We start from the raw sequence: 22,330 nt of genomic DNA on the forward strand, positions 1-22,330 counted from the left end.
AGTCATCACTTCCCATCTTTGCTCGAGTTATTTGTGCGTCATCACTTCCTTTCCATTAGATGATGCTGTCCGGCATCCTTCCTTTGGTCAGTCATTTAGGTGTCTTGTCTTCAATACTTTCGATAGGTTCTTGTGGAAGTTGTTATGATTTCCAATGTTGCTTTCAGGATTCTAGTGGTTGCTTCACTAGGATTTACATCATAGCTTAACTATAATTTTTCATCTTTAATAATAAAAAAACAACAACACATGATACAAATAATCACATCTATGGACTTTGAAAATAGTCCTTGAGAGTCGTAAGTATTTCAGAATACGACCGCGGAATCACATGACCTTCACAAATTCAGATTATTTAATTAATCTATTATCATTATTATTATTGTTATTTTTTTCGTGTAGTTGATATACATGCTAGTTTCTCAGTACGACTTCAATTTATCCATCCATTGGTTACATAATCACTTCAAGAGCAACACTTTCCCCCGTGGTCACATCACCTTTACCTAGGGTTACTTTGTCTTATCCAGGATCTTACCTCCTTCCTTCTTAGGTCTCATAACTTTCTTAGGATCACATTACTTATCTAGGGCCTTAACATCGACCGTTGGGTCGCATTACTTCTTGTGGTACTCCACCATTACATGATGAGTCTTATCACTTTTTAAGTCACATAAAAACCCCTTAGCATCACACTTCAGATGTCTCCTCCCCTTACGATCCCTTTTATCCTTCCTGTCGTATGATATGAGTGATTCTCAAGGGCTATGATTTTAGGATCAGCACGAGACACTTCAGTATTATCCTCCTCCTGTGAAGACGTAATAAAGTAGAAAAGCTGCAATAAGCCATCAGGCCTGCATGTTGCATTCCCTGTATAAAGTGGACGAGAAAGAATGGAAAGGAAATGTTAGAAGGGAGAAAAAGTAAAAGTGAAAAGTGTTAGTGAAAGATTAAAAAGAGGTGGATTGGAAAGGATATACAGGAGATACTGAAAAAGGAAAAAGAACTGCAAAATGCGTATCGACAGATGCACGAGAACTAATAGTTGGAAACAATTAAGAGAGAGAGAAAAAAAAAATGTGTAAGAATAAGGAAATTGTAAAAAAAAAAAAAGTATCTATATCCATCTATTATCGCCACCCGCAAATTTGTCTGATATTTCAAAGCCCCTTACTGACTCAGCACTAACACCCTGCCGATTAGTGAGTCGATTCCATTCAACTACCATTCATCCATTCATTCTCTATTCATGAGAGAACCAGTTTGTGTATTAAAGCCTCTCGTATGTTTCTTGTGTCATTATGATCTCAGTTTTGCGGCTCATCACTCTTTCGATCAGTCAGTTCTTTCGGTAAATAAAAAAAACCTCAGAAAATAAGGGAAGCTGCAAGAAGCCATTAGCTTACACGTGGCGGTTCCTGAATAGATCATACCCACTCATATCCACGGATCATCCTTATCCATAAATTAGTCTAATCTTTACAAAACTTTCCATTGACTCGGCATTGACTTCATTATTGAATTTCTTCCATTCATACCACTCTGTTTTGTTTCCTTTATTTAAGCCTCTACGTTTGCTGTCATGAAACCTCAGTACAGTGGCTCATTAATCATGGCATTGTCTGAATCAGTCGGTTAATCAATCAATCAATTCCTGCGGTAAATCACGGTACCTTTCAAAGCCACACTAACTTACCTGCCTTTGTTACCATTGAGCCAAGTATCGGGCTTGTGTTGTGGCCTATCACCCTTTATCCTTCCCCCGTTCCTTCCTCTGTGTTTCCCGCTACCCTCTGTACCCTTTTCTCCACAGCAATTCCTCCCCTCAGGCGTTATTCTCCTTTCCTTCCTCCCGTCTTTTCTCACTTTTTTCCCTTCTCTTTCCACCTTTACCTCTCGTGTTATTCCCACTTCAACTCTATATTCTTTTTCCTTCCCCTCACCCTTTTCCCCTTTTCCCTCCCCTTCCCCTCGTCGTTACCTTACTCTACACTACCCCTTGCTTCCCCTCTCTCGTTACCCCTCCTCCCCTCCCCTTACGCTCCTCCCTTCTGCCATCCCCCCCACCTCCTTCCCTCTCCACAAAGGGGCCGAAGAAATAATGACCGGAACAAGGCAGTTAAGCACCCTGAAAGGCCCCGCGTCGCTGTGACATCGACCTGACTAGTCATTTCGTGCCTGTGAACCCTCCTCCTCCTCCTCCTCCTCCTCCTCCTCCTCCTGTGTACTTTTTTGCTCCTTTCGTCTATCCTTCCTTCATCTATTCCTTCTTCACCTCGAGTCTTTATTTTTTTTCTCTTTCCGTATTCTTTCACTCCTTCTAATTATCTTCCCTTCACCTATTCCTTTTTTCGGTTATATTCTTTATTTGTACGTCTTTATTCCTGCCGTTTGTTTGCTGTTAATCTTTTTATCTTCTCTACTTTTCTTCACACTCGTCATTTTTCTCTTTCTTTCTTGATCTATCCTATTCACTTCGGTGTTCTCTTGTTTTCTTTCCTCTTCCATCTTTCTTACTTTCTTGATTCCTTCCCTTTCTCCCACTTATTTGGCCTTTCCCTCGCTATAAACTCTCTCTCTCTCTCTCTCTCTCTCTCTCTCTCTCTCTCTCTCTCTCTCTCTCTCTCTCTCTCTCTCTCTCTCTCTCTCTCTCTCTCTCTCTCTCTCTCTCTCTCAATTTTTCCCCTTGTATTTATCTACCAGTCTCCCCTACCGTATCATCTCTTTCCTTCCCTCCACCTTTTCTATCCTCTTCTCCCCTTTCTTCCAGTCACCTATCTTTCTTCCACTTATTATTCTCTTCCTTTCTTCCCCTCTACCATTCCCATCCTCTTTATCTCCCCTTATTTCCAGTCATCCACCCGTCCTCGTCTCTTTACTTTCTCTACCCTTCCTACCTTCATCATTTCTCCCCCTCTTCTCTCTCTATCTTCTGTCTACCTTTCCTACCTTCATCATCATTCCTCCCCCTCTTCTCCCTATCTTTACCTGTCCATTCCAGACAGTTGCATTCACCTCTAGTCAATACCTCCTTAATGAATGGCCCCGTTGCTCAGGTGTGGTCGACAGGTGTGTGGGTGGAGGCGCCGGGGAGAGAAGCAGGCGAGGTGGGGACAGGGAAGGTCTAGAGATGGCTTCACTATTACGAATTAGGGATATGGTGAGATGTGGTTGAGTTTCGTGAGGTGCTTTGAAATGCTTGCTCGAGGGATGGTTAGAGAGAATGACGATATATATATATTTTTTTTTTAAGTAGTTTCTGTGCATTTTTGTTGTGTATCAAGGAGGTTGGCCGAGGGGAGTAATATAAAAAAATAATTAAATTGGCGTAGGAGAACCAATAGGGAAGGATGTATATTTCACGAACGTTGATTCCACCTCATGAAGATCCCTCCAAGAAAATTTTACCCTGATTCTCAATGATAAACTCGACCTCGCCTAACCTAACCTAACCTCGTAATCTATCCCAGTTCAACCTAACTTGATCTTGCCTTACCTTACCTTACATTGCATTACCTTACCTTATATTGCATTACCTTATCTTATCCTATTGATCTTACTCTACCAGAAATATTTAAACAACACTTTATTAAAAAAAAAAAAAAAACTATAAACTCAGGAGTAATATCGTCTCTTAAAGGTGTGGGTAGAAGGGAAAAAGATTACCTTAATAATCTAACTCTAGATATTTGATGGCCTTTTATGTAAATTTCACCCAGGAAGTCTTCACCATGAAATTTTCACCCAAAAATAATTCCCTCATAAATTTTCGTAAACTAATCTGACTTAACCTAATTTATCTTGGAGGGGGAAGTTTAGGGAGGAAAATCTTGCGGATGGAGTGTTCTTGGGATAAAATTTACCTTGAATTGTTTATTTTTATTTTTTCTATATTCTTTTCTTATTTTTTATGGATGGGCTAGGGGACGGGAAGCGGTATCATAGCAGACTTCTTAAAATTTATTCTTTTTGTACCCTCGGCTAGTCTCCCCAACGTAAGAAGGAAAGAAAATAAGTGAACAGTTTAAGTGAATTCGTTGCTGGCTGCTGATTCTGTTGTTGCTGCTGCGAGGAAGCGAGACAGACAGACAGACAGACGGACAGACAACCAGCCAGCCAGCCAGTGAGTGACCAAGGGACTGGCTGGTGGCGGGGCGACGTAGCCAATTTTGTGCTGAATATTTAAGGCTCCAGTGTGTGGGTATTGATCACTGGGCGGATGGCTGGTGGGTTGGTGGGTGGGTTGGTCTGGCCGATACATGGAAATGCCTTGTGTGGAAGCCGATAACGCCCTCGCTACCATCACCGCCACTCCTGTTGCTACTGCTCCTCTTCCTGCTCGTCCTGTTGTATGGTGCTTGGGATGTAGTGACTGGACTGGGCTGGGCTGGGCTGGAGGGATGTTTGGATGCGATTTTTTTTTTTTTTTCTTTGGGGGGTGGAGGGGGCTGGCAGGGGTGGTTGTGTTGGTGAATGAGGGAGACTGTATAATGAAGTTGATTTTTTTTTTTGTGTGTGTGTGTGTGTGTGTGTGTGTGTGTGTGTGTGTGTGTGTGTGTGTGCATGTGTGCATGTGTGTGTGTGTGTGTGTGTTCCTTTTCTTATTTTAATGTTTTGAGGTGGGATTTGTCAAGTTGAAGTGGTTGAGTGGGTAAATGAGTGGGACTGGATGAAGAGGTTGCTTTTGGAGATGTGTTTTCTTTAGTTTATTAGGTAATTTTAATGTTTCTAGGTAGGATTTGTCTCGCCGGAATAGTTGTTTGAGTGGGTGAGTGAGTTAGTGAGTGCAAGACTACATGAAGAAATCGAGTTTTTCTTCGCTTCTTCTTTAGTAGATGAGCTTATTTTTGATATTTTCAGGCTACACATGTCAGGTTACAATGGCTGTTTTGGATAGGTGAAGGTGTGTATGTGCAAGATTGCATGAAGAAACAGATCACGCTGCACCAGATTGTGTGGGCGTATAAGTGAGCGAGCGAGTGAGTGAGTGAGTGCACGTGTAAGATAGTGAAAGGAATTGAATTACTCTTTGTTTTTCCTTTAGTGTGTGGGGAAGGATTTAATGTGTTTAGAGAGGGTTGAGTGTATACCAGTGTCAATGGGAGGCTTGTGGACACGTAGAAAATTACGTAAGAGAGTTTGTGAGCGTGTAAGACTGTGAGGAGAAAGAAATCGTAGAACAGAGGGTGAGGTGTTGTGAAGAAAAGGCTTGAAGTGAAAATAGCGTTTGAGAAGGTGGTGGGAGGGAAGGGAAAGAGGGGAAAGAGAAGGACGAAAGGAAAATGGAGAGAACCGGTGAAAGAAGGGGTAAAAGGGTGCTGGGAAAGAATTCGTCGAAGGGAGGATGAGCTGTTGTGAAGAATAGACTTGAAGTGGGAATAGTGTTAGAGGGAAGGGAAAGAGGGAAAAAAATAAGGAAGAAGGAAAAGGGGAGAGAAGGGGAAAGAGTGTGAGGGGAATAAATCGTCGAAGGGAAGGTGAGCTCTTGTGAAGAATAGAGTTGAAGTGGGAATAATATTAGAGGGAAGGGAAAGAGGGGAAGAGAGAAGGAAGAAAGGAAAGTAGAATAACGCTTGAGGGGAGGAGCTGCCGTGGAGGGAAGGGTACGGAGGTTAGCGGGAAACGTGAAAGGAAAACCATGCATTTAGAAGGGAATCCAAAAGTAGGTGGCGGTATCTGAGGGAGGAAAGATGTTCAGCAGTGCGCAAATGGATCACTAAAAACGAAGGGGAAGTGCTAGCGTGGTTAAGGAGGTAGCTGGCCGTATCTGAGGTGGAAAATGCTCAGTAGGGCAGAAGTAGAGGAGGAAAGAGTACTCGTGTGTATCTGCATAGGAAAATGGTCTGTTTAATATAGACGTAAATCACTAGATAAGGAAGAGGAGGAAAGAAGGAAATATGGGGCAGTATCGAAGGTGGAAAAAGAGTCAAGTGTAGAAGTATATTATTAGAAATAGAGGAGGAAGGACTCGTGTGTATCAGAATAGAAAAATGTTCGGTTTAGTATAGACTTAAATCACTACGTAGAAAGGGAGGAGGAGGAGGAGGAGGAGGAAGAGGAAGTGTTAGAGCAAGGAGGTAGGGAGCGGTATCTGAGGTGGAAAGAGAATTCACTCGCGTAGAAACAGATTACTAGATATGAAGGAGGGAGAAGTACTTGGAATGGAATGGAATTGAAATGGAAAGAACCTCCACCAAAAAAAAAAAAAAAAATTTCCAGTGTACCGTTGTATCACTAGAAATGTAGGAGATACTTGTGGGAGGTGGGAAATTATCAGTTTAGTATAGAAATTGATCACTAGAAATGGAAGGAAGGAAGAGGTGGTGATGTAGGACGAGTGAGTAGAGGTGGAGTGGCACAGCTGGACGAGTAGAGAGAAGTATAGAGGAGGTGTGGAGCAATGCGCGAGTAAGTGGGGTGAAGGGGAAGGTTTTATGGCTTCAGGTGACACTCCATAAGGCAAAGTGGAGTAGCGTAGCCTGGTATGGTGAGAAGAAAAGTAACCTGCCTTACTTCCGCAACGTTGTGCTGATAGTATCCTTATGTAACATGTTAATTATATTCTTACATCAGAGGATTTAGAATTGAGAAAAACCAAGCCACAGTGGAAATGAATACAGCGAAAAGTAAAATAATATGCCTTAACTCCTCTGTGATTTGCGTTAAATGATCTGCTAACAGTCTCCTCATAAAGCATGGTGATTTATATATACTTAGCAGATCAAGGGAGTTAAAATTGAAAAGGCGAAATAAAAAACACAGTGGGAATGAATGCAGTAAGAAATAAAGTAACCTGCCTTACTTCCACTGCGATTTGCGTTAAGTGATCTTCTGATTGTCTCCTTATAAAACATGTTCATTATATCCTTAGCATATCAGAGAAGTTAAAATTGAGGGAAAAACGAAACACAAAGGAAGTGAATGTTGATGAATACAGGTTTCTCGATTTCTGTGCAAGACCGTACATGTTGGTAAATAGTAATGTGTGAGGTAGGTCATGGGAGGTTGCTTTGAAGCCTCAAGCCTCAGAAGTAGATGTAGGGTGGAAAAATGAGAGAGAGAGAGAGAGAGAGAGAGAGGAGAGAGAGAGAGAGAGAGAGAGAGAGAGAGAGAGAGAGAGAGAGAGAGAGAGAGAGAGAGAGAGAGATTACCTCTTTCTACGTAGTACCTAATGTAGTACGCAATATTTCTATATTAAACTTAGCCTGTGAATATTCCTAACTCAACATCGTGTGTGTGTGTGTGTGTGTGTGTGTGTGTGTGTGTGTGTGTGTGTGTGTGTGTGTGTGTGTGCGTGCTCGCTCGTAATAAAAGTACACACATAAAAATCACTGTACGGGTCGAGGAGGGAAGGAGGGGAAGAAATAAGCAAGCAAGAGGCAAAGGGAAGTAGTGAGAAGAGGAGGAGGAGGCAGTGCAGTAAGTATGTAGTACGGACGCCCATGAAATAACAAGTGGAAGCAAAGTTTTAGTTGAATGGCTGGAGGCAATTTTAGGAACGTGCCGTGAGAATGCGAAGCGAAGCAGCAGCTCAGCAGTGAACTCTTTGCCAGCAGCGTGATTGAAGTTGTGCAGGCAGGCAGGCAGGGAGGGAGAGAGACGCGTGGCAGATCAGTTGAGAAAGTTCCCTGGATGGATTTAGATTTTTCATTATGAGTAAGAGTATCAGCAAGGGAAGCCAGCAGTGGGGAGGAAGATTATAGAGTATGAAGTTAGTTAAGTTAGTGAAGTTCCTGGGTTGAAGTTAAGTTGAAGTTAAGTCAGTGTGAGCTCGAAGTTTTTACGGAGCTAGAGGAAGTTTGTGGGATATGAAGGTAAAGTTTTGTAAAGTTATATTCAAAGGAGTAAGACCAGATGTAAGATAATATAAATAATAAAGCTGAAATATTACAGTAGAAAAAATAATTTTGGATGGTAAAAAAACAAGAGTTACAGCAGAAGCAAGAATAAATAGTTGAGGAAGATGAATTATCGTAACAAGGAAGAATCAAGCTAGAAACAAAATAAATAATTGAGAAAAGTAAAAATATGATAGTGAGAAGGAATAACTTTCATGAAATACTAGTTATACCCCCCCAAAAAAAAAAAAGAGGCAGAAACATTTATTGTAGCAAGGAAGGTCTCATATAGTAAAAACCCGAAAGAATCACCAGAAACAAAATAAATAGTTGGAGTTGAAATAGTGTAGCGAGAAGAATAAAGTTTCATGAAGGAAAATACGAGGAAGTTACACCCAGAAATAAAAGAGAGAGAGAGAGAGAGAAGAGAGAGAGAGAGAGAGAGAGAGAGGGAGAGAGAGAGAGAGAGAGAGAGAGAGAGAGAGAGAGAGAGAGAGAGAGAGAGACTGTAGTAAGGAGAAATATGTACAGTCCCTTAGAAGCTGTAGGTAAGAAGAGGGGATCAGAAGGGGTGGGGAGGAACCTTCTACTTTATAACTACCCTACCCCTCACACCAACAGTTAGAGTAGAATAATGAAACAAAAAAACAAACAAACAAACAAACAAAGACATTATTGCGGTACGTCATCCCCTTATAATCCTCCGTAAAGACAGAAGAAACATGAAAGGCGAACCTGACTATGCTGAAGAGTGTTGGATGTGTGAATGTCTTTACGTAGGAATTATAATACAAGTAAGGTAACATCTCAGGAAGCTAAAAATAAAATGAAGAGCAAAGAAAAGTTAATACCATATACTTTCATTTTTTTTAAGGTTCAGTTATGTATAAGACCACCACAGAGGAACAAGGTGCTGGGGGGAAAGAAGTTATTGAAATTAGAAGAGGAAGCGTGCCAGTGTGGGTGTAATACAGAAGTTTTGTCGAGGCTGCGTTGTGATGATAGTTGGACGAGGAGGAGGAGGAGGAGGAGGAGGAGGAGGAGGTGGTGGTGGAAGAGGAGGAGGAGGAAGACTTTTAGATGATAGTATGTATGTTTGCATTGTATTAGAAAGTGCATGTGTGTGTAGTAGAGAGAGAGAGAGAGAGAGAGAGAGAGAGAGAGAGAGAGAGAGAGAGAGAGAGAGAGAGAGAGAGAGAGAGAGAGAGAGAGAAAGCGTTCGAGTGAGCTTGCGTGTATGTGTGTGCGTGAATGCGTGTTGTAGTGACAGAAGCCTTTCAAGTGAAGACTGAGGTTACTGTCTTCACCATTGCCAAGACTCTCTCTCTCTCTCTCTCTCTCTCTCTCTCTCTCTCTCTCTCTCTCTCTCTCTCTCCTCTCTCTCTCTCTCACATTATGCATTTTTCCATCATATTTACATTTTTCATGCGCCCCTCCTCCTCCTCCTCCTCCTCACATGATCCCCTCTCTCTCCCCTCTTCCCTCCCCTCTCCTCCACTCTCTCCCTCTCCTCCTCCCTCTCCCTGTGCTTGAGGGAGGCTGGGAAGGGTTGGCATGGCGACGCGTGTGGTTGTTGCCATGGTTACCACACGCGGGGTCTGCCGAGGTGAGGGAAGTCCCGAAGGAAGGAGGGAAGATGCAGGAGGAGGTGGTGGTGGTGGTGGTGGTGGTGGTGGTGGTGGTGGTGGTGGTGAAGATTTTTTTTTGTTTTCCTCAATACGCTCTCTCTCTCTCTCTCTCTCTCTCTCTCTCTCTCTCTCTCTCTCTCTCTCTCTCTCTCTCTCTCTCTCTCTCTCTCTCTCTCTCTCTCTCTCTCTCTCTCTCTCTCTCTCTCTCTCTCATCACTAAGTCTGAAGAAGTTAGGGAGAGTGAGGAAGACGAGAACATGCTGTACGTTTCACCATTATATTCTCCTCCTCCTCCTCCTCCTCCTCCTCCTCCCTCCTCCTCCTCCTCCTCCTCCTCCTCCTCCTCCTCCTCCTCCTCCAATCTGTTCTCTTTCCCTTTGTTGCAAAAAAAAAAAAAAAACGGAAGAAATAAGGTAAGAATACTAAATGAGCAATAAATATGTAGGTAAAGCATACAGGTTGTTAAAAAAAAAATGAAAACTACATATGAAGAACCATAAAGCAACCATGAATGAATAAAGCCTTTTACCATTTGAAGAAAGGGGTTATTTAAAACTTAATTCCCTGCTTCTTCAAATGGCAAAGAGTTTCATTCTCGGTCTGTTCTTGGTTGCAAAGGTATAGCAGTTCGAACCCTGTGAATCCGGTGGCTGTCTTGTACTCTTATTTAGGTCATTATTACTTGGTTTATTAAACTTCACGGGTGCTGTCTTAAAATGAGTGAGCTGTGTTGTGTTTAGTCATATTCTGGTCTAAAAGCATCTCGTTTCTTGCTATTTCGAGTTCAGATGGACCAATTTAATATGATCTAAGAAGCCACTCTGATTTAAAGGGTTAAATCCGCCAGACACGGTATGATCTACGCATTGCCGCTTCTCTCAACTCTTTCTTTTCCTTCATATATGTTTGTTTACGTCATTAGTTTTTATAGACTCAAAGTCAGTCGTGATTATAATATTAGGCAGATATCTTTTCCATTTTTTTATGCATGCTCTTGTGTGTACTTTGTTTAAACATCTGTAGGCCTAGTGGTGAAGGCTTTATTTTTTCCTTCTCTCACCCTTGTTTTCCTTTCTGTCTCTTGGTTCTGTTTTGTCTTGTTTTCTTTGGCTTCCTTTATTTATTTATTTATTTTTTTTTTGCCCGTCTCGCTGTTTATTTTATTTGCTCTTTGTTTTTTTTTAAAGTTCATCTTTTTTCAGTGTTGTTTATATGTATTTCTGGTATTTCTTTGTTGTGAAACTCTCTCTCTCTCTCTCTCTCTCTCTCTCTCTCTCTCTCTCTCTCTCTCTCTCTCTCTCTCTCTCTCTCTCTCTCTCTCTCTCTCTCTTGTCACCATTTATCCTCCCTTATTTTCATGTCAAGGATGCAGTTTAGTTCCTATTTGTAGTGCAGTTTTTTTTTTTTTTTCCTTTTTATTTGGGTGTTATTTTTATCTCGTTCGTGCCGCAATGGGATATCTTACCTGCTGGAGGAGGAGGAGGAGCAGCAGCAACAGCAGCAGTAGGAGGGAGAGAACTGGTTTATACGAGAGCTTGAAATATATATGCATACAGTCGTCTACTTTTGTGTGTGTGTAGTGTTACCCCCTCGTACTCTTTGTGTGTGTGTGTGTGTGTGTGTGTGTGTGTGTGTGTGTGGGGGAGGGGGGAGCGGAGGGAAGCGAGAGTAAACAGAGAGAGATTTAAACGTAAAGTGCAAAAATGAAAGCAAGAAGGAATGAATGATAAACAGGTAGAAATCTCTCTCTCTCTCTCTCTCTCTCTCTCTCTCTCTCTCTCTCTCTCTCTCTCTCTCTCTCTCTCTCTCTCTCTCTCCTATCTTTGTCTCTGATCATACCTCCAGGAATATCGTCTCTTATATCTTCCTCCTCCTCCTCCTCCTCCTCCTCCTCCTCCTCCTCCTCCTCCTCCTCCTCCTCCTCCTCCTCTACCCCATCGATCGGCCGCCACTCCACACCTTCACCACACCCATCAGTAGTGAGGGAGGGAGAGAGGAGGGGGAGAGACGAAGGGGGAGGGAAGAGTGTAAGAGGAGCGGGGCGTCACACTTCTTAGGGGATTATCTCTCTCTTTACTCTTGTAAGGAATTGTACCAGTGGTTTAGTAGTTATTGTTTTATTTTTGTTATTATTATTGTTGTTGTTGTTGTTGGTGGTGGTGTTGTTGTTGGTGGTGGTGGTGGTGGTGGTGGTGGTGGGTGTTCCTCGACCGATCATTTTCATTTGTAGTTTGGATTATTATTATTATTATTATTATCATCATCATTATTATTATTATTATTATTATCATCATCATCATCGGTACTGTTGTTATTATTGTTTTAGTTTGTGGGGTTTGTGTGTTTGTTTTCTATTTTCAGTCTTTACTTCAGCTTTCTACGGAATTTTAAACCTTATGTATTTATTTGTTTATTTCTTTTTTTTATATCTCTATTTGTAATGTGTCGCTATCTTTTTGTTTTGATTCGCGGTATTTATTGTTTTTTTTTATTTATTTGATTATATTTTGATATGTTCATAGACCTTAACCTTCTTGTTCGTAATCCTTTCTTTCCCCTGTTTTTTTTTTTTTTTATGGCCTCCTTCTTTCCTTATTGTGTTATTCTTTGCTAGTTCTTATTTCCTGTGTTCGTTTTGTCACGTGTATTTTTTTTCATATTTTGGACATTTTTGTGTTTCGTCTGTATTTCGCTTTGGTTCTTTTTTTTTATTATTTCTTTCCCTTCATGATTGTGTGTAGTTTAATTTCCGTTGTCTTTATATTTCTCTCTCTCTCTCTCTCTCTCTCTCTCTCTCTCTCTCTCTCTCTCTCTCTCTCTCTCTCTCTCTCTCTCTCTCTCATCGTATTGTCCGTCATTTCCTGTTTTGTACAAGTTCGTATTTTTTTTTTTTTTTTTTTAATTGCTTTGTCTTTTTCGTCGTTTTATTTAATTTCATTTTCGCTTCCCTTAAATTTCCGGTTACTTGTATTTCAGCAATTTTACTCCTATTTTTGTTCCTCCGTTTTCTGCAAGTTTTCTGTTATTATTTCTTGTATTTCATCGTATTTTTAGTGTAGATGTAAGTTTTATATCTATCCGTCTTTTCTTCTTGTTTTCATTGTTACCAGTTCTTTCCCTTTTATTTCCGTCACATTTATTTTCCCTGTCTTCAGATTGCTTTTACCTCTTCATTTTCCTTGTATCTATTCGTCTTCTCTCTATTGTCCTCATTGCTTTCAACTTTTCCCCTTTATATTCCTCATACTGTTTCCCGCATCTTCTCTTAAATTGAGTTTTCCACCATCACCACCGCCACCACCACCACCACCACCACCACCACCACCACCACCACCACCACCTTGTCTCACCAGCACCAATCAATTCTGTTAGCCTGCCGAACGATCACCAGCAGACATTATATAGTAGCTGAGGGAGAAGAAAAGGAAAGGACAAAGAGCGCGAGACGTATAGTAGATGAGATACTAGAGATGTACGGAGATACTAGGACAGAGAGAGAGAGAGAGAGAGAGAGAGAGAGAGAGAGAGAGAGAGAGAGAGAGAGAGAGAGAGAGAGAGAGAGAGAGAGAGAGGTAAGGTAAGGTAAAAAGAGGAGACATGAAAAGTTAGAAGATGAAGTAAATAAAGATAGAGATAAAGGTGAAATAGAGGAAAGGTAAAAAGGCGAGACGAACAGACAGGTAAGTTAGAGCAAATAGAGGAAGAGATGGAGATAGAGCACAAGAACTAAAGGAAAGAAAAAAATTGAAAAGAAAAAAACACAAAACTTGGAGTAAGCAGAGAGAAAAAGATGGAGCAGAGGACATGCGCTACAGAGAGAGAGAGAGAGAGAGAGAGAGAGAGAGAGAGAGAGAGAGAGAGAGAGAGAGAGAGAGAGAGAGATGAGGCGTATTTTGACCAAGAGAGCAACTAGTGGCGCGCGTGAGGAGGGTGACAGTTTCAGTATGAGGGGCTTGGTTGGGGTGAGATGAGAGGCTGGGGGAGAGGGAGATCTCAGTGCCTGTTACTGTGGCCTGTTTGTTGTGTGGTTTATTCTAAAGAGCACTGTTCCTTTTTTTATATTGTTGCTCTCTCTCTCTCTCTCTCATTCTTCCTTTTGTATTTTCTTCCTTTCTCTTCTTTCCTTCCTGTTTTAAGATTTTCCAGCAACTTTCTTTTTTGTTTACTACTACTACTACTACTACTACTACTACTACTACTACTACTACTACTACTACTACTACTACTACTACTACTACTACTTCTTTTTTTCTTTTTCTTCTTCTTCTTCTTCGTTATTTATTTGTTAAATCGCGCGCGCGCGCGCGTGTGTGTGTGTGTGTGTGTAAAAACAATATTGAAGAGGAGGAGAAGAAGGAAAAAGAGAAGAGGAGATAGAGGAATATATAAGCGATGAAACCCACATCTCAAATTCTCACCCTTACTAACTTCTTTAGACTAGTGATTATATATATATATATATATATATATATATATATATATATATATATATATATATATATATATATATATATATATATATTATAAAGAGAGAGAGAGAGAGAGAGAGAGAGAGAGAGAGAGAGAGAGAGAGAGAGAGAGAGAGAGCCCACCCACTGCCGCGTAACAAAGAGACGGCAAAGAAAGAGAGAGTTCCAGAAATCAAGTGGGCTATTTTTTCTCTCTCTCTCTCTCTCTCTCTCTCTCTCTCTCTCTCTCTCTCTCTCTCTCTCTCTCTCTCTCTCTCTCTCTCTCTTTCCAACCCATAAAAAAATCGTCAATAGTCGTAAAGAATCGTAAAAAAGTGGAAAAGTTATCGAGTACATTCCAGAGTTAAGAAGCTTATTTGCTTAGACATCCTCACATCACTGACGTCCTCTCTCTCTCTCTCTCTCTCTCTCTCTCTCTCTCTCTCTCTCTCTCTCTCTCTCTCTCTCTCTCTCTCTCTCTCTCTCTCTCTCTCTCTCTCTCTCTCCATATATATCCTGCCATCTCCACACACACACACACACACACACACACACACACACACACACACACACACACACACACACACACACACACACACACACACACACACACACATTTCCTCAGATCCACCCGTGTGCCGTCAGCTGTTGGTGGTGGTGGTGGTGATGGTGGCGTCGGGTAAGGGAGCGGGGATGTGTGAACCGGAGAGATGCGCTTTGCTTACTCTACTGTAGCTGGTGTGGTGATGGTCTGTTGGCAGCTGGCATTGAGAATCTCCTTAGTGCCCTTAGTGGCGGTGTAAATCTGTTAGCTGGGGAGAGGAATGGGACTCGTATGTGTGTGTGTGTGTGTGTGTGTGTGTGTAGGAGATATGTATGTAATATATACGTAGTAGGGTGGTGGTGGTTTAGAGTGCAGGAATTATAAAAAAGTTGACTTGTCTTGGTAAGAGATGTGTAATATGTGTGTGTGCGTGTGTGTGGCTGGGTGGGTGGGTATGTGGAGGAGAGTATGGAGCAGTAGTAGTGTGGTGGTGTTGGTGGTGGTGGTGGTGATGGGATGGAGTACCAAGATTTATAAGGAGGTATACTTGTTTTAGAAAGAAATGTGGAAAATTGTCAGTCATCTGAAACCGGATAATTATTTTTCACTGTTGAGAACGGCTTTATGAACTGGCTCTTCTTTTACAACGCTTTTTTTTTCTGATGTTCTTCCATCTTTTTATTTAATTATTTATTCATTAATTCATTCATTTACGTTTTTGCCCTTGCTTGATCCCTCCATTACTAATAAAACAAAAAAAAACAAAAAATCTGGCCGTAACAAACCCTACTGAACTGTAAGAAAAGGTTACTCTTACAATATTAACAATTATGAAATACGACCTGTAGTATCTATTCTGTTGCCAAGCGTGGGGTTTCGTATTCAACATACCTGGAGACGAATGTGCGTGTTATGTCAGGTCAGAGTGAGTTAGGGCAGCGCATGAGTGTTATCGTGATGGTTCATACACTTGTGCTGCCATTCGTGGGTGAGTCTTCGTGTTCTTGCATATTGGTAGTGGTGGTGGTGGTGGTGGTTGTGGCTGTAGCAGTCTTTTCTGTTAGTATTTCAAGTAACACTACATGTAGATCTTTATTTTAAACCTCGTACGTGTTATGTATTGTATATTTTGGGTTATTTATTTATTTATTTATTTATTTATTTATTTATTTATTTATTTATTTATCTATTTATTTACTTTTTAGTATGTTCTTAACTTTATTAACCAGCTACGTCTTATTTAATTTATTTTTTGTTTTATGTTCTCTTTAAATGTTTTAGCTTGACTGGTGTGTGTGTGTGTGTGTGTGTTTATCTACCTGAGTGGGTGCCTCACCATAACCATCGTGACGTAACAGGAAGCTTCCAAGAGAGGCAGGAAATTCTCAGTCGCTTCCGTAGCCCGTTTCTCTCTCTCTCTCTCTCTCTCTCTCTCTCTCTCTCTCTCTCTCTCTCTCTCTCTCTCTCTCTCTCTCTCTCTCTCTCTCTCTCTCCAACACACAGAGCAGAACAGAACTCCAATCCAGCACACAACAACTTAAGCACAATTACCTAAACACACCAAGACAACTCGGTAAACTCACACCAGTAACAGGAGAGTGGTTTAGCTTGGTTAGTTTGACGCCGTACCCAGGATGACTGTGGAGCAGAGTGCCGTGTGCTTCTTGCCTGCACCATTCCCTGTGTGGTTGGCTTGTGTACCTGGTGGACTAAGGTGTGTGAAGGCCCGTAGGGTAACTGCTGATGGCTTAGGGAGAAATATCCAAGTTTCTCTCTCTCTCTCTCTCTCTCTCTCTCTCTCTCTCTCTCTCTCTCTCTCTCTCTCTCTCTCTCTCTCTCTCTCTCTCTCTCTCTCTCTCTCTCTCTCTCTCTCTCTCTCTCTCTCACTTTTCTGTTAGAGTTTCGTTGTTGTAAATCCAGTGTACTGGTAAACTTCGGAAGATTCTCTCTCTCTCTCTCTCTCTCTCTCTCTCTCTCTCTCTCTCTCTCTCTCTCTCTCTCTCTCTCTCTCTCTCTCTCTCTCTCTCTCTCTCTCTCTCGTTTTTCCTACTGTCTTTCACTTTCTTATTTGACTTTCCTCTCTCTCCTCCCTATTTTTTTCCGCCCCCTTGACTTCTTTTTTTCTTTTATTTGGCCACTTCACTGTTTTTCATCGCTTCGCTCATTTCAATTCCCGTCAGTCATTCTCTCCTGTTTTCCCTCACACGACTTTCACAAGACACCAATTTGGAAGTGTAAAATAGCTGATTCTCGGCAGTTCTAAAGTCTTTACATCGTTTGGATTTTTTTTCTTCCTCTCTTTCCGCGCATTGAGAGACTTAGAGCTAATGACATTTAAAGGGAAAGAATATATGATAGTTTATTCGCATTAAAAATGGTGACTATTTTAACATCACAGATATCGAACGGGAGGGAGAGAAAAAAAAAGATTACTCCCTCAGTGAAAATTCCTTGACTTGATCTTTATTCAGTTTTGGGCATGCTTCCATTTATATTAGAAGGGAAATATGTATTTTTCTCCCCTCTCCTTTTTCACCCGCCTCCCACACACACACACACAAAAAAAAAAAAATAAATAAATAAAAATATACATATATATATATATATATATATATATATATATATATATATATATATATATATATATATATATATATATATATATATATAAATTAATTAATTGATTAATTAATAAAATAATAATAATATATATCAGCATGACAAAAAAAAAATTAACATAGAACACAAATTCTCACGCATTAAACCTACGACATTTTCTTATTTACAGTGAAAAAAAAAGAAAAAATATACTTATCTAGAGTAAAAAAATAACAAACCAAAAGTCAGCATAAACCGAAATGCTATTCACACATTAAGCCATCGACGTATGTTTATTTATTTATTTTTTTATTTAAAATTACATGATATAAGTTGTCACTTAACAATAGTTAATATAATCAGGAAAAAATAAATAAATTCACCAAAATCCACATGAACCGAAATAATACCTACTTTAATCGTAGTCCCAATAGAAAAAAAGAAAAGTTTGTCCTTAAAATGTATAATCATCCACAAAGAAAAGAAAAAAAAAAAAAAAAAAAAAACCATCAAATTCACCAAAGTCCACATGAACCAAAATAATAATTGCACATTAAACATTCAACATTTCATTTTAATCACAAATGGGGGAAAAAATTGTTCATCCCCCAAAAATAAATATGATTACAAAAAATCGCCCAAAAAAAAAAAAAAACGTAAAGCTATAAGAAATCCACATTTACCGAAAAAAAATCAGACATTACACCCTCGACATTTTTTAAATTATAACGAAAGAAAAAAAAAGTTTGCCTCAAGAAATATATATATTATTGTTCCCTCAAAAACACAATCATCAACAAAGATTAAAAGAAAAAAAAGTCACCAACATCTCCATGAACCGAAGTGATATGCAACTCATTAATTTTACTTACCATGAAAAAAAGTTAAAAAAAAAATCACCCACAAAAAAATAAATAATAATAAATAAAAGATAAAAGAAAAAAGTACCAAATTTCTCAACACTCACGTGAACCGGAATTCCTTTGGGCGTCCTAATCCTTCGGTTCATCTCCTTTTCCCTCAGCATCATCCCTCTCACGCCGCCACTTTGATCCCCGGCCTGCGCGGGGGTCCCATTTATCTTGACGGAGGCGCTGACGCAGGGATGCACTGTCCTGCTGACGGGGCGCGGGGATAAGGATAACGAGCTCCGGGGAGAGGGAGAGGAGGGAGACTAGAGCTCTGGGAGAGAGGAGAGAGAGAGAGAGAGAGAGAGAGAGAGAGAGAGAGAGAGAGAGGAGAGAGAGAGAGACGGGAGACCCGAGTTGCAGGGAAGGGGAGAGGAAGAGGAAGAGGCGTGAGACGAGAGCTTTAGGTGTGAGCGTGTGTGAGCGATGGGGTGGATAGGAAACCCTGTGTGTGTGTGTGTATGTGTTCTAGTGGATATTAAACATGTGCGTGTGTGTGGATGTAGATGTTAGCTGTGGTGGAGAGGATGCTTGCCTGCATATGTGTGTATGGAGGAGAGAGAATGGAGCGTGTATTGGGTTAGGGGCTCGGTAGGAAAGAACAGGAAGGAATTGAGAGCATATGCGTGGGATGTGGGTACGAGAACTAGTGAGTGAGAGAGAATACTGGGGTCTGTGTGTTTGCAGAAGGGAGAGAGAGAGAAAGAAAGGAAAAGCGTGGAAGGGTATGAAGAAAGAGAGAACTCGTATGTGAATGGAGGAGAGAAACAGAGACAGGATTAAAAGAGAGAAAGGTGCACGTCAGGGTGGGAGGAAGAGAGGTAGTAGGGTGTCAACGCCTCCACTGTGGCTGCAATTCTAAAGGCTACGTCTGGAGCGGATGCTAAATATCCGTGACAGCCTCTTCGGAATGGCTGGCTGGTTGTCTGCTCTCGGAAATGGCGATGGCTGACAGCGAGGAGGAGGAGGAGGTGGTGGTGGTGGTTGTGGTGGTGGTGGTGGTGATGATGGTGGTGACAAGTAACCAACTAGCCAGACATCAGTGAAGGGTAGTGGTGTGTGTGTGTGTGTGTTGTGTGTGTTATTTTAAAGAGTGTGCAGCACTCGTTCTGGGTCTTCGGTAAATTGTTTTGGTGTGCCCTTAACAACTCTCTCTCTCTCGTTTTCTTTACCACACACAAACACGCACACACATATACACACATCCGGTCCTGCTAGCCACGGTCATCTGTATCAAATAGGACTTAACCTCTCTCTCTCTCTCTCTCTCTCTCTCTCTCTCTCTCTCTCTCTCTCTCTCTCTCTCTCTCTCTCTCTCTCTCTCTCTCGTGGCCTTTATTTTTAGCCTTTCTGTCTCTTATCTCTTTCTTCTTTTGGTATTTTCTTCCTTTAATAGTTCCTTTCTTCTCTTAATTCTTTCCTTCGTTAATATTTTCTTATTTAAAGTTCGTAGTATATATATATATATATATATATATATATATATATATATATATATATATATATATATATATATATATATATATATATATATAATATATATATATATATATATATATATATATATAATTTTTTTTCTTTCAAATACAATGTCAGTATTTTTCTTTTCATTTATATTTTGTTTCTCTTCCCTCGTGTTTATGCGGCTTAACATACCTCTTGGTTTTGTCTGTTCTTGATCTTGTCTTTTGCTCCTCCTCCTCCTCTTCCTCGTTTGTTTTGTTCTTTTACTTCATTTTGCTCTTGGTTTTTGACATGTGTGCCTAGTTTTCTCTCTCTCTCTCTCTCTCATCTCTCTCTCTCTCATCTCTCTCTCTCTCTCTCTCTCTCTCTCTCTCTCTCTCTCTCTCTCTCTCTCTCTCTCTCTCTCTCATATTGCCAGGTTTTGTTTTTCCCACGTTTTCTTATATTTCTTATCTCCTTTTCCTGTTTTTCTTCTCTTGCCTTCAGCTTAATTTATTCTGTTTCTCACGGTCCCTCCTCTCCTACATTTTTTTTTTTTTATAGCAGCATTATTTTTCTTCTTAATTCCTTCATGTTTGTCTCGTGTATGCTTGATCGAAAAGCTGGTATTTCTCTCTCTCTCTCTCTCTCTCTCTCTCTCTCTCTCTCTCTCTCTCTCTCTCTCTCTCTCTCTCTCTCTCTCTCTCTCTCTCTCTCTCTCTCTCTCTCTCTCTCCTGTTTACGTCTCTTCATTTCCTTTCCTCCATATTGTAACTTTCTTTCTTCCTTACATCCCTTTTCTTTTTCTTCTCCTTCCCTCACGTCCACTCTTCTTTTCCTTCCCTCTCTTTTTCTAATGTGTTCCACTTCCTCCCTCCTTCACTCGCTTTATTTCTTTCCTTCCTGTTCGCGTTTCCTCCACACTCACGTTTCTGTCTCTCATAATAGATGCCTTTTCCCCATATTGTTCTTTTTCTTTTTCCTTCTCTGATGTCCACTTTCTTTTTCTCCTTTTTTTTTTTCCTTACCTCTCTCCTGTCCATATACATTTATATCCTTTCACTTTTTGCTTACTCTCCTTTCTTTGTCCACCTTTTCATTAATGTATCCTTTTCCCCTCCTATTCTGTTCCGTTTCCTTCTCTCATATCAACTTTTTTTTATGTCCCTCCTGTCCACATGCATTTACATCCTTTCATTTTTTGCTCACTTTCCTTACTCATGTCTACCTTTTAATCTCCCGACCGCGTTTCCCTCCGTCCCTCCCACTCTCTCCCTTCCTCCCGTCCCTCCAGGTTGGCGCTGCTTCCGTGTTCCTCCCTTCCCCGGAGAGCCATGCTGCCCATTACCCAATTAAGGGCCTCACGCCTTCCCCAAGCGACCCTCCATAACCCTCCTTTAGACACCACTCACTAATCCCTGTTCCCGACATCGATTCCCCTTTCACTCTTTTCCCCTTTCCACTTACTCCCCCTCCCTCCCCCCTCCCTCACGCAGTAAAGTAACCCTCCAATCCCTTTCCCCAACGTGGCCGTTCCCTAAGTGGTCTGCCCTCGCTAATCCCTTATTGTGAAGTTTTATTTTCAATCTTGCGGTGGCTGGCGGGCTGCAAATAACTGCGGTCATGGCGTGGCATGGATTGGACCGGGGTCTTGCTGTATAGCCAGGGACATTCCTTCATTTAGTGTGTGTTTCTGTGTCACTGACTTCGTTCCTCCCCACACTGCTCCGCTCTGCTCTACTCTCATCTTTCCTCTCCTCTCCTCCATTTCCTCTCTGCGCTCTCTCCGTTTATTCCCAAGAGTAGCTTCTTCTACTATCTCAATCTCCTCTTCTGTTCAGCAAATTGAATTAACACGGTGATTTTTCTCTTCATTGCAGGTGTGTGTTGGGACACTGGTGTGGTGGCTAGGGATGGAGTGAAGTAAGTGTTTGTACAGCCATTTGTTGTTTCATTGTGTTTTGATTTGATTTCTTGTCAGTGTTTTGTGTGTGTGTGTGTGTGTGTGTGTGTGTGTGTGTGTGTGTGTGTGTGTGTGTGTGTGTTGTCATAGTAACGGTATCTCGGCTTCATGTGTGAGAGAGAGAGAGAGAGAGAGAGAGAGAGAGAGAGAGAGAGAGAGAGAGAGAGAGAGAGATATAGAGAGAGACAGACTACCTCAAGGAATTAGAATGTTTGTCGCTCGATTCATCTAACTTATTCCTACACACACACACACACACACACACACACTACATATTAAACTTAAGGTCTTTTACTACAGGCAGCAGGCGTGTTAACGTTAGCATGTGGTGGCCCGGCTGGCATGCGTTAGGTTAAATATAAGTTTTGCCGGGACGCTTATGCTAGTAACCCGACGCTGTGTGTGTGTGTGTGTGTGTGTGTGGGTCAGTCAGACAGGCGGGGTTAGCAGCAGCAGGATCGTGTGATCAGTTTAAGTGCGAGAATATTTCAGGAAGTTCATCAGACACCACTGTTTGTTCAAGTTCTCCGCGACTGAGGTGTTGCAGAGAGGCAGACTCGTGGGGATCGATGGTGTATGTATGCGGGGCACCATCACGGGGCTCGATCTCCTTTCAGTAATTAGGATGCCTGTCCCGGGGTTGAGATGTCCTGTAGCGCATACGCGTCGGAATGTGGGACGCCGCTATCACCCCACAACTTTCATTTACACCTATACCCTGCGTCCATTCCTCGTCCTAATAACTAATTAAATCACCAGTTCTTGTTATTCATGTATATAAAAAATGCTAACTAACTGTGGGGGAAAAGGAATGGGGATGTGAAAGTACAGAATGCGAGAGACGAGATTGAGTCACGGGATGCTGGGTGTTGTTGCGGGGACGGCCGGGATCCCTATGGCAACCAGAGACATGGCGGAGGGACCACGACGCCGCCGTTGCCAGCCACCCTCCCCCAG

General features: G+C 41.4%; 1 protein-coding gene across 10 annotated transcripts in view; it reads left to right on the forward strand.

Moving 5' to 3' along the window:
* Positions 1-22,330, forward strand: part of LOC135107333 (serine-rich adhesin for platelets-like) — a 108,977-nt gene that overhangs the window by 19,009 nt on the left and 67,638 nt on the right. For 2 of the 10 annotated variants that reach the window (XM_064017049.1, XM_064017047.1), the window contains exon 3: positions 21,291-21,333. The exons of 6 other annotated variants lie outside the window; for them this stretch is intronic. The gene's annotated coding sequence lies outside the window, so the exon portion shown is untranslated. Of the gene's footprint in view, positions 1-21,290; positions 21,334-22,244 lie in introns of those variants that run through there. 2 more of the 10 variants (XM_064017042.1, XM_064017043.1) reach the window with 2 other exon arrangements.

This window comes from Scylla paramamosain, chromosome 15, assembly GCF_035594125.1.
Source record: "Scylla paramamosain isolate STU-SP2022 chromosome 15, ASM3559412v1, whole genome shotgun sequence".
In the NCBI taxonomy this organism is placed as follows: Eukaryota; Metazoa; Arthropoda; class Malacostraca; order Decapoda; family Portunidae; genus Scylla; species Scylla paramamosain.